Source organism: Acanthaster planci, linkage group LG03 (genome assembly GCF_054643075.1).
Source record: "Acanthaster planci isolate LZ-2023a linkage group LG03, COTS_SCS, whole genome shotgun sequence".
NCBI lineage: Eukaryota > Metazoa > Echinodermata > Asteroidea > Valvatida > Acanthasteridae > Acanthaster > Acanthaster planci.
Window position 1 is genome coordinate 16,017,733 of NC_141779.1, and position 13,757 is coordinate 16,031,489.

General features: G+C 42.2%; 1 protein-coding gene across 1 annotated transcript in view; it reads left to right on the forward strand.

Annotated features, from left to right (window-relative positions):
* Nucleotides 1-3,661: 3,661 nt before the first annotated feature.
* Nucleotides 3,662-13,757, forward strand: part of LOC110991245 (synaptotagmin-6-like) — a 40,204-nt gene continuing 30,108 nt past the window's right edge. The window contains exon 1 of the mRNA XM_022256547.2: nucleotides 3,662-4,219. The gene's annotated coding sequence lies outside the window, so the exon portion shown is untranslated. The remainder of the gene's footprint in view (nucleotides 4,220-13,757) is intronic.

Here is a 13,757-nt window from a genome sequence, read left to right on the forward strand (position 1 = left end):
ATCCTTGAACGCGCAGGCACGTATTTTTATACGCGTGACATTGCAATGCGGTTTCGCCGCGCCGTGTGTGTGGCGGCGCTATTGCAGCCACTGTGTTACTTGCACAGTGGCTACATGTACATGTACATGCGCATTACTGCTGCTGCAGGCTGCTGTAGCCAATGTTGTCTTTGGGCCGGCCAAAGACGGCAGAACTCCATCGAGCATACCGCGCCCTCTCATGACTTCAATTTCACCAATCGATCGAGTCCGCTTTCGAGTTCTGATGTCTTGGCCCAAGACTACAGCCAATGTCGATCAGTGGATCATATTCGGCCTTAGGCTGTCTGAAACAGACGTTTTCAAGTTTGTCTACGGCAATTTACCGTAAAATACCAACTTCAAAGCCATGGCCGCAAAACAGCCGATCCGGCGTTCCTCTACCCCTAGTATGGGTCCCTGCCCAAAGATTTCTTGACGACTCTTGATGGAAAATCTTAGGGCAGGCATCGCCCAGGGATATAAATAGATATGACGCACGGGTCGGGGTCACAAGTTGCGAGCCCAGTTGTTTTCGGTTTCACTAAAGTGGTGCACCCTGTATGCGTGGGCATTTACAAGTTGTCGTCAGGTACTGATTTCAGCCAAGGCAACCTTCGACTTCAGTGTAGAGTCAAACACATGTGTTGTAGGATCAACAGCTGCCATTAGGATGCGGGAATCATATTGGCTATTTCCGGAAATGGAGGAATTCCTCCAGTCTTTTTCACACGGACGTATAGGTGATACCAGCCCCTTGATTCGTAGAGTTGTCAGCATCATCAGGTCTGGTATCCAAATTAGATGATTATTTCAATGGGTCCCGAGTTGGGCCAAAAGAGGGCGCAATTACCGTAGCAATGGAGGCCCCTTCGCTGGTTCACGCCGAACGACAGTGAAATTGAAGTGTTGCAGTGGCGTTAGTAAGAGGGGTTTGCGATAACACCATGCAAGGTTATCTCCTTTGAGTATGTGTGGTTCTGAAAAGAACCGGAGGGTATTCATCTCAACGATGCAGTCGCATCGCTACAACAAAATGAACGCTTCCCACTAGCATGCTCTTTTCAACCGATGAGGGGGTGCTTCAAATCGAGGCAGATAACTTAACCTCGCGCGTATTGAGCTTGGTCATGCGCTGGAGGAAAGATATATTGTTTTTCATGTCGCTGTATAAACGTTAAATCACCAACCCTATCCGGTCCAAAGACATGCAAAATTATATGCCTGGTCCTCCCTGAGTTGAAGTGCACCGTCACGCGACAAAAGAGAGACATACGGTGTACTATCGACCCGACGGCACGACAACTCCCTTGGATCGTGCCGTCCCGCCGTTCCATCGCTGCGTTGTCATCACACACACACACTTCGAGTCGTGTTGTCTTTTTTAGTGTTATTTCCATCTTGCATATTTTCTGCCTAAAACAACGCTCCTTCCGTTGCCCGTCTTTCCGCAAAGGATCATTGTTTCATCGTAGACACGCACTTTCCTGTTCGCTCGGGTGAGACAGCCTTACCATTATAACTATCAGCCGGGAGAGAGACTTTTATCAGAGCTGTTTATAGACAGAATTGCGACATGAGTGTCTCAGTTGTTGCAACCAAATGCGTCAGTGCACATGGACAATAGCACACATTATTAGCTAAAAGCTGTTCTGCACATAATAAACAGCCATTGTTTCTTCAGTTCAAAGTTGGCAATAATCCCTCTACAATAACGCCATAGCGCCCTCTGTAGATGGACATACTTCTTCATAGCTTGATTCTACATCACAGAAGCAATTTGAGTGGGGTACTTTTGTGTTTGTCCCCATCGGCAAATTCCTTACCATGCTGGATCTTTGGAACCCTTCAGCGCCTGACGACAGCCAGCATACTGCCAGAAACGTTGAGCTCTCTGATGTTTTTGGCCTTTTGAAACCGTTGCTGTGATGGAGACCCCTTAAGACCATCACAAAAACCCACAAAACCCCTACAAGACCTCCATTCTGAGTTTAAATCACAAACTATTCATCAGATGAACTGCAATCAAACATTCGTTTGTCAAGTTTCATCGTTTTATTGTTTTTACACCTTGTGACTTGCATCTGGTCTAGCATCTGATCTTGTGTCTGGTCTCATGATGGTCTCGCCTATAACACTGCGCAGAACTGGCTCTTTCAGAGCCTTATTTGCTCACAAAAGAAATTTTCCTCAGGGTGTTACCGCAAAATTAATTATTGTGTGGTTTTCAAACTGGGAAGTCGTCTATTCTGATTGAGGCATTCAAACGCTGAAAGCTGCTTCATATGCAAGTGGAGGACGCAAAATTCCAGTGCCACAAAACCTCTACAGCGAGTTTTCTTTTTACGAGGAAAATATTTATTTTACACTTTTCTTTGGGTGTTTTCGAAACGCGTGGATTCGACTGAGACTTCGATTTCGCTGGTTCCAGCCATTTTGAAGCAACGTTGTTGGAAACCCGATTTTCACGCTCTGACTGGAACCAGCGAAACTGAAGTCTAAGCCAAAAACCAAAACAGTTTTTCAAAGATACATTCGACTTTAGTATAAACTCCACTCTGAGCATACATTTTTCGGTGTGCTAATTGATGGGCTAGACAGTTCTTTAGGTTGTCATAAAATCACAGATTTCTCAAAAGCCTGTATGACTACTAAAAGCAAGCGATGGTCCTGACGAATTTATCTTTTAACATTCTATTAAGTTTTGTCCTGTTTTGCTGGAAGAGTTTTCTTGTGCATTTTCCTATTGCATGGCGCTCCCTAAATAAGATTGTAATACATACAATTATGTTGAAATCGTCTATGCTTCCCTCTTCCAGAATCCACAATTAGCCTGTTCGGTATTCCAACAACGCAGGCCCCAAATAAAGTCCGTCTGGGGTCATTTGGAAACAGCTGGATGCGTGCGCGAGGTCTGGCCTTAAGCGCAGCCCCGCGCGAAAACTTGCACATTAATATTGGCTCAAACCAAAATTTGTTACATAACCTTAAAGATCTTGTTGTGTATAACAATCCACGTAGAAAACGAAGCGGGCGTCTGATTTCAATATTTGCTCCTCGCCCAACTTGCTTGCCATAAGTCGGCAGTGTGGTTTGTTTAGTTCACTTCTGAGCGAATTTGATTGTGATGCCACTTGTTCAGTTCTCTTCATTTGCATGTTCACTTTGATTTTCAAGAGTTCACAATGTTTGTGAACTTATTCGAACGGCGGTGTTCAAATAAAACGCATCCATTCGTCATTCAGTTTGGTACATTTTCGATTGCATTAATCTTGCCGAAAAGGTGGCTTTAGAGCTGTATTTGTTTACTTCGTATTTTGAGTTCTGCCTTTTTATGTGTCTAGGTCCATATTTACGAACGTAATTGCGTCCGCAGTTCCCCTACCGTCGTATTTCTGTGGGATAGTTCATCTGTAGTAAATATCAACTGTACTGAAAGCATTATTCTGTGTCATTTGCATATATGAAGTATTTAATTCACAGCTTGACTTAAACAGGCCCAGTCATCTTTGCCGTGACGTGCATCAAAAGCCAGGAATTTAGCTGGCTGTTATATAGGCTGGCTCACGCTCCTCCAATACTCCGACCTCCGTTGATGTGTGAATGCAATATAAAAATCGAGAAAAGGAGAGAGACAGCGGCCAGACGTTTCCGTACGTAACTATGACTAAAACACCACGGACCTTGGTCGATCTGAACGAAAGGAAAATATGCATATACATGCACAGGTTGATGCTACACTGGTGATGCGGGTATCTATCCGGGCGATTACACACGAGCGATAGTGCGGGCGGTACGACGCAATGATCTATAGTGACATCGAAAATGAGATGATTTTTGTGTAGGGTTAGGGCCGGTGTAATATTTAACATCGTGGTTCTGTTTATTGCTTCTCTGACCCACATTGAGTACCCCAGCATACGCCGTCTGGCTACGGTAGGCAGCACATGAGTCAGAATTTTTGTCTGCGCTTCCATTTGACGATAGCAGTGATACAAAGTCGAGTTTGCCCCGGCTGGCATAGCCGGGACCAGGTGTCGTATCCGAGGACAGCGAATTACTTGGACCATGTAACGAACGTGTGAAATTACACAGAGAGACAAGTATCAAGTGGGGTCCACAACCAACGCCGCGTGGTGGTTGGCACTTGTCCTGCCTAGGAGCTGCGTCAAAGAGAGAGGGATCGATTTGGCAGTTGAAGGTAAGGGAAGTATTTACGAATATTACTTTGTGGGGAAGAAAGTGACATTTTGAAAGAGACACCGAACAGTTTGTCGACTTCTTTTGATTGTAGTCAAACTATAAGGCGCTGTTACGTGCTTCGCGAGCCCGACATGCCTGGGGGGGGGGAGGTTTCTCCCCCTGTAAGTTTCTACGAGTCCAGTCTTTCAATATCGTGAACATCAACCAAAGTTCGATTTTCCCCCGTAGATTGCTGCAGATTAATCCCAGGCCATAACAACACCTTCTTTCACGAAATGACATTATATAAGGTCGTGATATTGAAGGATTCCCCTATTCTGGAAAACTCTGGCAACTATAGCCTGTAGGGAATGTAAGCAGCTGTACATTAAGCTTGCATATCAGTGCCCAAGGGAATTCGCTATACAGTCCTGAAAGCTTGTAGTGTCGACTACATGAATCACACAAACTTACGATAGCATGCCAGACGGCTCCAAATGGATATTTTTTGGTGATACGATTGTCCGGTTTTTATTTCATCCGTGTTACAATCCCCAAGGGATTTGCGAGTACCGTTTCTTAAATGCTGGCGCTTTCAATTCCCAAAAGCGCCACTTGTACCGGGGGGGGGTTCTCCCCCTGCCTCGCTGAATCCTCCCCAGCCTGCAATCCAATGCCTGCGCCTGCCCTCTGATTCTACATCTTTCCATTCGTCTGTCTGGAATTGGGAGTAATTTCGAGAAGAAAAAAAAAAAAACAGTAGTTGGACCCGCTCCGGTCACAGGTTATAAAAGAACACAGGTGCCAGGCAAGCTTCGCGCCAGCACTTTTCCGTTCATCTGTTTTCAACATGTACCTGCATTTATACGGGTTTTTAAAATGGAAAAGGATCACCGAGTCGGCGCATTTTCTGCTGGTTTGTTTTTAAAGGGACTGATGGGTGTATGATGTGGCTTTTTCTCGCCAAAATCATTTTATCTTTAAGCGGACCGGATGTTAGGTAAATAATCATGAAAACAGTTCATATGTAGCGCATAATACAATGAAGTCTCCACACGCTAGAGAAGAGTGACCAGACTGGGACAATTGTCGAGGCATTGTGGAAGATTGTACAGTAGTTCAGGTGCAGGGAATTGGACGGCACGTTATAACCTCGTGATTTGGCCAGAAGTAGAAATGAAGTGGAAGTATCTTTGTTGCTGGAGCGAAGACTCCTTGATGGATGATCTTGGCTCATTAATTCTTAGAGATAATCTGGGACTGTTTCATGCGTGCGTTGAATTACCCGAGGTTTTAACTGGTAACCAATGTAGCTCATGTAATGTTGAGGCAGTGGGTTTATATAAGTGATCTGGTAATTATCCTATAGCCGCGGATTTTGTGTTCGTCAAGTTTATTGAGTTGTGAGTCTGGTAATCCGTTGAGAAAGGATGTCGTACGTGTAAGTTCAAACTATAAGACGATATTTTCGTTTCACTGGATGTTGGGACTCTTTTCCAGTAGCGTAGCTAGGGGATGCAGAGTGACAGGGTTCAGCGGAATATAGAAATTAAATGCAAAATCAGAGCATTAATGAAAGCAAAATACTGACTAGATGAAACGGAACGGCAAAATGAAATCATGAAAACGAATGGGAATGGGAAGAAAGGATGATAAAAGGTTCACTAAATGCCGTGTATGAAAATAATATTCATACAAATCAGTTCTTATTTTAGCCTGTAACGTAACCTAAATGGGACAGTTAAGATATTTCGCAACAAAACCCTGGCTACGTGCTTGTTCTTCCACCTTTTCTATCAATTAAAACCATTGTATTTACCCAGTTGCAATCAGAAATGAAACTTTGGAAACGAGCGTTTGTTTGCTGTAGGTGTTGTGGGTTACACAAACAAGAGAAGAGTTGACCACTACCACATTTATGTATAGGCTCGTCTAGTCTTGCTGCACCCCTATTTAAAAACGAATGCCGTGCCCTTGTGAGATGTATATTGTTTCATTATTGAACCCATTTTCTATATGGGCCTATATCTGAACTGAAATGAAATAAAGTGTCAGTTGTACAGATCTTCATCCTCAGAGTACGAAAAATGATAACAAAAATACACTTACGAAATGGATACCAGACAGATATTATTAAAATCTGTGGATAGCATAACTACACCTACATGGAAGATATTGGGCAAAAAGTTACACATGATTCGAAAATCGTATATAGGAGTTTTAACGCCCGCCTCGCTACGTTGCTGGTCTGATCAATATTGGAGCAGAATCATCATAAATGTAGTCATGCATAAACGATGAGTCTATTGCAAACGTGTACAGTGTGTCGGTTAGTGGAGTTTCTCCTCATAACGAAAACAATTTATTATGAAGAGAATAATTGATGATGTACATGTAATCGCGAAATTTGATCAGTTACCGCGACAGCATCAAGCCATTAGCGGATTATGTCAGTCTGGTCATGAATCCTCGGAGACAAATACATTGTCAGTAAGTACCATGATCGCGTACACTGCCTGGTGCCAAGAAACCGTTATGTATTGCGTTTTGTTTGAAATCGCACCCAGACGATATAATCAATATCTAGCTTCTTCGATCAGTTGATTGATGGACGTGGTCATTCTTTAGGCCTATTATTTAGAAGTTCGGTCGTGACTTCAAATGAAGAAGTTCAGCCTCAGTGTGTCATTATTTTGAGAGAATATTCTGCTAGATCTGTGGTCAAATTTACCCATTATAATAATAATACCAATTCAACATGGAGGTCTTTGCTGTGTATCGCGTTTTAATTATCTTCCATTTACTTAGTGCATTTGTTCTACACAGTTTTCGTGACTGAACCTGGATACGTAAACAGAAACATATGCTGTTTATCGGAGGTGAACAATATGGCTGCACCGTGCAACCTGAAGTCGCCTCAATGGGAGCGTGCAGCTCATGTTTCATTTTGGCGTTGTTTTGTTTTGTTTTTTATTAAGTTTTAATAATGTCCTTTCGGAATAGAAATTCAAGGCACCAATGCAGCTTCATCGATCGAAAATCACGAGCTCATGTGAATGATTGACCAGTGGTTCTGTGTAAATTCTCGATCGTATAGATTCTCCGTAGATTGCCATTGAGTCATTTGTAAAAGGCTTCAAAGAGAGGTTAACACTTTGTTTTATCCACTGACAATAATGGTAAAAGAAGGAAACGGACGGGCGGAAGCCATGTCAGTGACAAAAATGGTTGTAGCGAGAGTGTGATCTTTTTCCTTGCAAGTACTAAATCGTCAAAAGTCGTCGGGTGAGGACCAGTGACCGGTTGATGATACACGTCATTCACTATCCTTGTCATTTCTGATCTTGGGTAGTTATAAGATCATTGGGGCTTTGCATTGAAACCGGATCTCCTACCCGAACGATGTTAGGACATGGTTCCAAACTATTGGACGGGGCAACCATCAGACCATTTGCAGTTTATTTAGTAATATTAAAACAAAGGAAATAGGAATGATTTCCCGGATTCAAATTAAACATATAAACCAAACAAGGCCACGGGCTTACAAAATTTTCCCCTTGGAAGCATGTCCAAGAATTAATAGTGGTAAGTATTTGGGGACAGACGAAATTGGAATTTGAAGTGTTTTGCGCGTTTGCGTTTCTTTTTTGTCTTTTGAAATTTGGGATTAAGTTTCTTTTGCAGATACCAGGATATCGGTATTTTACTTCAGTAGGGTCCAGTATACTACCCGCATATGAGGCATGCGTTCTTCTGAATAGGCGTTTGAAACAAAGTTTCTTATTTTTGATTGCTTGTCTGTTTTCCAGGGCGCGTTAATACATTTTATTTTATGGCGGGAATCTATTTAATTTCCGGATAATCCATTTTTGTGGGCCGGACATTCATGTATACTCATGAGGCATGTTATCATATTGATCAGCGTTCACATAAAAAAAATTATAATTCATAGTTGCTTTGGTAACAATACACATGAGTGCGCCCGGCGTGGATATCTCCTATTTGATGTACGTGGGCTCTGCATTTGTTCAACTTTATTTCAATATTGGTTAACCATGTCAGTCAATTTTTTTCATTAAAACAAACAAAATTTAGCACATGTGGAAAGTTCTATGGATTTTCTTCAGTTCATTTTTAATTTCTGTTATCTTTCCATTTAATTTGTATCCGCCGTACAGTGTAACAGAATGTCATTGGTCACCGCGCCTAACATACATTTTTTCCAAATTTTCAAATCCATCCGGCAACAGAGTGAAAAAAAGGAGTTATCTCAAGTTAGAAAGTGTTGAAAGCCAGACAAATGGCCTGGTGTGTGAAATGGAATTTGTGACCCATAAAAGTGAAATTGCAAATAATTGGGCACAGCAGTATAATAAGTCAATTTGGGAATCTTTTTCTATTTCTCCAATTTTGAATTTACATGTACAATATATTTTAACCGTCCTGATTTTTTCATTTATTATCTGGAAGCCCCAGAGTGTATGCAAAATAATATTAAAGCGCCACCTAGTCTGACTTCACAGTGCTCTCGATAAACGAGGCTTCATAGCAAAATATTATTTGCGAAGCGTGCCAGTAACACATTCTAAATAGAATTACGTAAAAGCGTCAGCATCATTATGGTACAAAAGAAGGAAAAAGGGAAGACCAGTTGCGCTGGCTTCATTGCAGTGGATAAGGGAAAAGTTATGTATTGACTATTGACGAGGTTTGTAATTCGAATACTACATGATACATTTTGTGGATTTTCTTCTGGTCCGTTTCCTGTGCAAAAAGATCAGTTTTGGAAAGGATGTTTACTGCCCAAATTTGCAGCCTCGAATTTTGTTTTCTTCGAGGGAAAAATGCTCCTATCAGCGCGTTATCGACTAGAGCCTCATTTATTAATTTGACCCTCGCATCACATTATACGATATTATATCACCGGCACACTTAGAAAATGGCATTTTGCTTTAAAAGCCTCTGATTATTAACATTAATGGATAGTTGGATCGGATATTAATTAGGAACTTTATGGGTTTATTTCTGCAAAGAACTCTCATCTACAACGGGTAGTTGTAGTAGGCCTACATAATTATACAGTGTGCCGAGAACGTCAAAAGGGTAACATTCCCCTTTTCCATGCTTTTCATACCCCACATTTAAATGTTCCGATATGCGTTGTGTGCGGCATAATTTAATTTCCGCATCATTCTGGCCTTAAAGGTAATGGACTATACCATTCTGTCAAATAGTTGCAATTACACGCTGTTTATTGCTTTGATTGTTCCGTCCGCAGGCCTGACATTTTGGGCGAAAGGGGAGGCAAACGTGCCTACCATTCAAAGTATGTTGTAGCATTCTATTTTGTCGACGAGCACTGGTCATAGTGAAAGAGGTGTGTCGTGCCGGAATCTCAGCACGGCTGCTCATTAACAAGTGGTCTACCGCGATTTCTAATCACAGTTTGGTCCGTCTCTTTGGAGAAACAGATAAAATCGCACGTCGCTTTGAACTCTTAATACCCAGAAGATACTGGAAAGCCCAAAACGTCTAAATCCGCATGTGGGAATAGTAATCTCTAAAAACGTCGCTCAAGTCATCACACACGAGGAAGAAAAAGCAATGCAGGCCTTCAACATTAAGAAGCAGATCTTTTTTCCACAATCAGCGTGGTGGTAAACTCAAAGAGCTTGCGAAAAATGTTGTCACAAAAACTTGTGGCGTGAATCTAGGCAGTTGCAAGGGAATTATGTCAGGCCGACGATTCACCTCTTTTTTTTTTCAAAAGATTTACAAATTTGGAAATAGGCTTCCCTTTGATTTAAGTAAAATGAGTCCCCCCCCTTGGTAACCTTTCATGCTCTGATGGAAGCTCCAGGTGCGACAGAGTCAATAACAAAGGCCGGCTTCAGGAAAAAAAATTAAATTGAACGTATAGTTCCAATTCAATAATGCATGAGCCTCCACCGCTTAGGGCGCTGTGGCAATATGGGCTCTGGCACTCGGAAAAGTCGAATTTCTTTCGCCTCTCGCGATCTGGTTTAGATGCAAGCAGGTCACTTTGACAAACGTACGTGTTTTTATTAAAGAATGACTTCGCGCCACATTTTATTTAGTTATTTTAAATCTGAACTGCCAAATTGATGGTGAAAAACGGCAATGATGCGACCGACCAGAAAATTAAAGTTCATCCAGCCGTCTCCTTTGCTCAGTTCCTTCACCCCATAAATGCCCAAGCCAAGGTCACTGGGTCATACCTACAAATACTAGATAGTATGAAGAGAAGGCCTAAGTAAGTTTTCCGTAATTTATATGCGGATAATTTTTTTCCCCTTTGGGAAAGATTTTGCTAGTGTGGAAATACCGGACCCTTTTTATAGTTATGGTTATTGTAGTGTTTTGTATTTCATTTTTCTGAAATAATCAGATTTATATCCAAACTTGTTCACAACTCCGATCCCATATATATCCTTACTTATCGGTACTCCCAAAAACTTGCGGTGTAACATTAATAGACCCGTGGTATATCGCTCGTGGTAATATTGCATTTACAGCTAAACACTTTTTGCTGTGTGTGTAAATCCAAATTAGTTGCGTCTAAGTTGGTATTAAGTGACTGGATAGCCAATTTAAAAAAATAAATGAACAGATAAACACACGAACACACAAACCAAACCGACCAAAGACAAACAAGCATGCATATAAAAATGTGGTCCATTTCGTGTGTCGAATTCAGGGACTGATTTTATAAGTCATTTTTTATTTAGGGCTGCATAGTGCTGTTGTTTTCTGGCTGTCCCCGCGAGCTGTCATCTTTTGCGAGTGAATAGCGTCTTTTGATCCTTTGCCGCGCGGTGTAATAAAACGGCCCACGGCGCCTGGACGATCTCTTCACCGAGAGATTCGATGATGCAGGCCTCTGTTGTTGTTCATACATGTTGGGTATGCTTATATCAGTGAAATAGGATAAGGTTCCTTTACCTGATATGTCTGAAATGTGACTTTCATTACAGATTGCAACATGCTGGAACAAATCAAAATAAGCTTGACATGGGCCTGCTCTGGACTTTCGTGCGTTATGGTGCTCCTCTATAGTAACTGTTATTTTTATCGCGGCTGTTGGCACCCCCGCCTCTGCCCATGAACAGGCATACTCAAGCAGTGATGTTTTTATTTATTTATTTGTTTGTTTGTTTATGTAGTTATTTATTCCATTTCTTTACCCAGGGTATGCCCAAACAATTACAAACTGGTTTCCATTGGGGCCCTGCGATCAAAATAGTTAGAAACTCACAACGAAAAGTAAAATAGACAAATCCGACAAACATTAATATTTACAAATACAGACCACTAAAATATCATACACATGTGAACATTTAAATAGTCAAGGTATTAATTAAATACTGATCACGGGATGGGCGAAAACCTTACAATAACCCTATGGGAAAAAAGAACACGGGGAAATTCTCGATCGGGCTCCAATGAACATTGGCAACCAAGTTAACAACTCCATAGATCAGTGCTTTGGACTACACGGCACTCCGTTTGCTTTCTGTTTTGACAGAGATCAAATTGTTCATTTAATTATTATTCATAATACACGGATTTCCAGTCAATCGACCAATCAAGTACTCATCAATCAATCTGTCATAAAATCGAGCTTTCCGGAAGCAACCGACTCAACAAAACGTTTAAAGTTGCCATTTGGCACCAGCAATTGGCTTTTTTTTGGCGGGAAATCTTTCCTTCTTTGCAGGTCACAAAGGTCACAATGTAAAAACATTCAACTCTTAAGGCAAAATCAAAATTAGGCAACGTGTGCCACGGATTTACACTGACAGACGAGTTCCTTTAATAACATTTTAAATTGCACATCTAGTCGCAAGTGTGAATGTCCTTTTTTGAAAGAACAGATTTCAGAGGGCCTTGCCAAACAATTTGTACACGGGTGACGGTCGACGCGGTGCTCGCCTTCCATGACTCAAAGCAATTCCACTGTGTATTTCATCTGGTGTCTTCTCTCATGCATCACGCATCCTTATCGTTATTACTACGTTGATTAATAGAGTTCGTTCAAACAGGCGCACGGAAATCATTCCGAGTTAGGCACCATTGCAGGGGAAAGTGACAGAATGTTGCAGCCATTGTTCCGTTCGTTATGCGAAGCGTGTGTAGCCGGGAGGGAATGGTGAACCGGTCTGACGTGGAAGTGTATATCAAGCCGTACAGCGCTGAATATTGAATTTAGGAAGAACTTCCCCACCAGGCCCATATATACCCCCACTCACCACCATAGGCACAATCTATGTTTATGAGGAAAAATAGACCGCCTTCGTCGTTCGTTCGCCAGAATTGCAAGTGAACTGGCCTTGTTCACTTCAAGTGCAGTGACAGACGACAGCGCGTCTCCGTCACCGAACCATCTTGATATGATTTTTCTCGCTCGGATATCGCTGGTGCGCGGCTAGCCGGAGCAGTCTGTCGGCAGTCATAATCTTTTAACGGTTGGTTACCTCCCCCGCGCAGTCGTCCGTATACTCTACCCATCAACTCACTGTTCCATTTCTTACTTATGATTTGAATAAGCGCCGCTGGTTGAAATCTTTCAAATTGGGCCACCCGGGACGGTTATTATGTTCCAGGGGTGGAGGCTATTGCAACGGAGTAGGATGATGTGTACGTTTTTACCAAGGAGCACTGAAGCGTCAGACTGTAATGTTTAGCCTACACACGGTATTGCCTTGATGTTTTTTCTCAAGCCGTTCTTCTTTTGCTTGTCAAGCTGGACAGTTTGGATGTCAACAGATCAAAGCAGTATTGTATGGTATTGTCTTTTGTGTGAGATGCGTACAGTGCATAATGGCGGTAGTTTTTACCACTAGAGTCCAAACTTCGCCAAGTAGTCGTGGTCGCGAGAACGAGGCCAGTTTTTGTGTATTAAGCAACCAGGAACTATCAGATACATCGTTTTGCTTTAAACTTTAAACAGTGGACCGTAAAAATACGGTACGTTTCACGAAGGGTTACCTCCATTTATTGTGCCGTCTACATCAAAATAGTTAAACTAGAACAAACCTCTTCTAAAGAACGACCACAATATCAAAGGGCCCTCTTGACGTGACGTTAGCAGAGCTGATCGTGTTTTGGACCGTCTGCGGGAATTGTCCACCTAAATCCCCTCGCTCGTCAAACGCGAAGTTTACACATTCATCTTGAAAATGAAGAGCAGAGAAAGAAGAAGCAGTCAGGGAAACGAAAGTATATGGGTTGTGCGCTGGTCAACTAGACATACCTTATGCAGACTGATCACGTGGAAACTATGAACTTAATCACTGGAGTACCGTATCAAACACCGCTCCGACGTGGTCCAGTTCTTTTCACCACACGTGACTGGTCACAAGGTGGAAAAGCGCCTGTAATATGGAATGGTGGTGGCATTGCATAAAGAGCACAAAACCGGGTGTGGACCTTCCTTTTGTTCAAACATTTACCGCCGGTTTACAGAGGGGGGGAAGATTCACTCTTTATTGGGCTGCAGGGAATTTTGCCAGGAAACTGTGCATTGTAATGCTAGA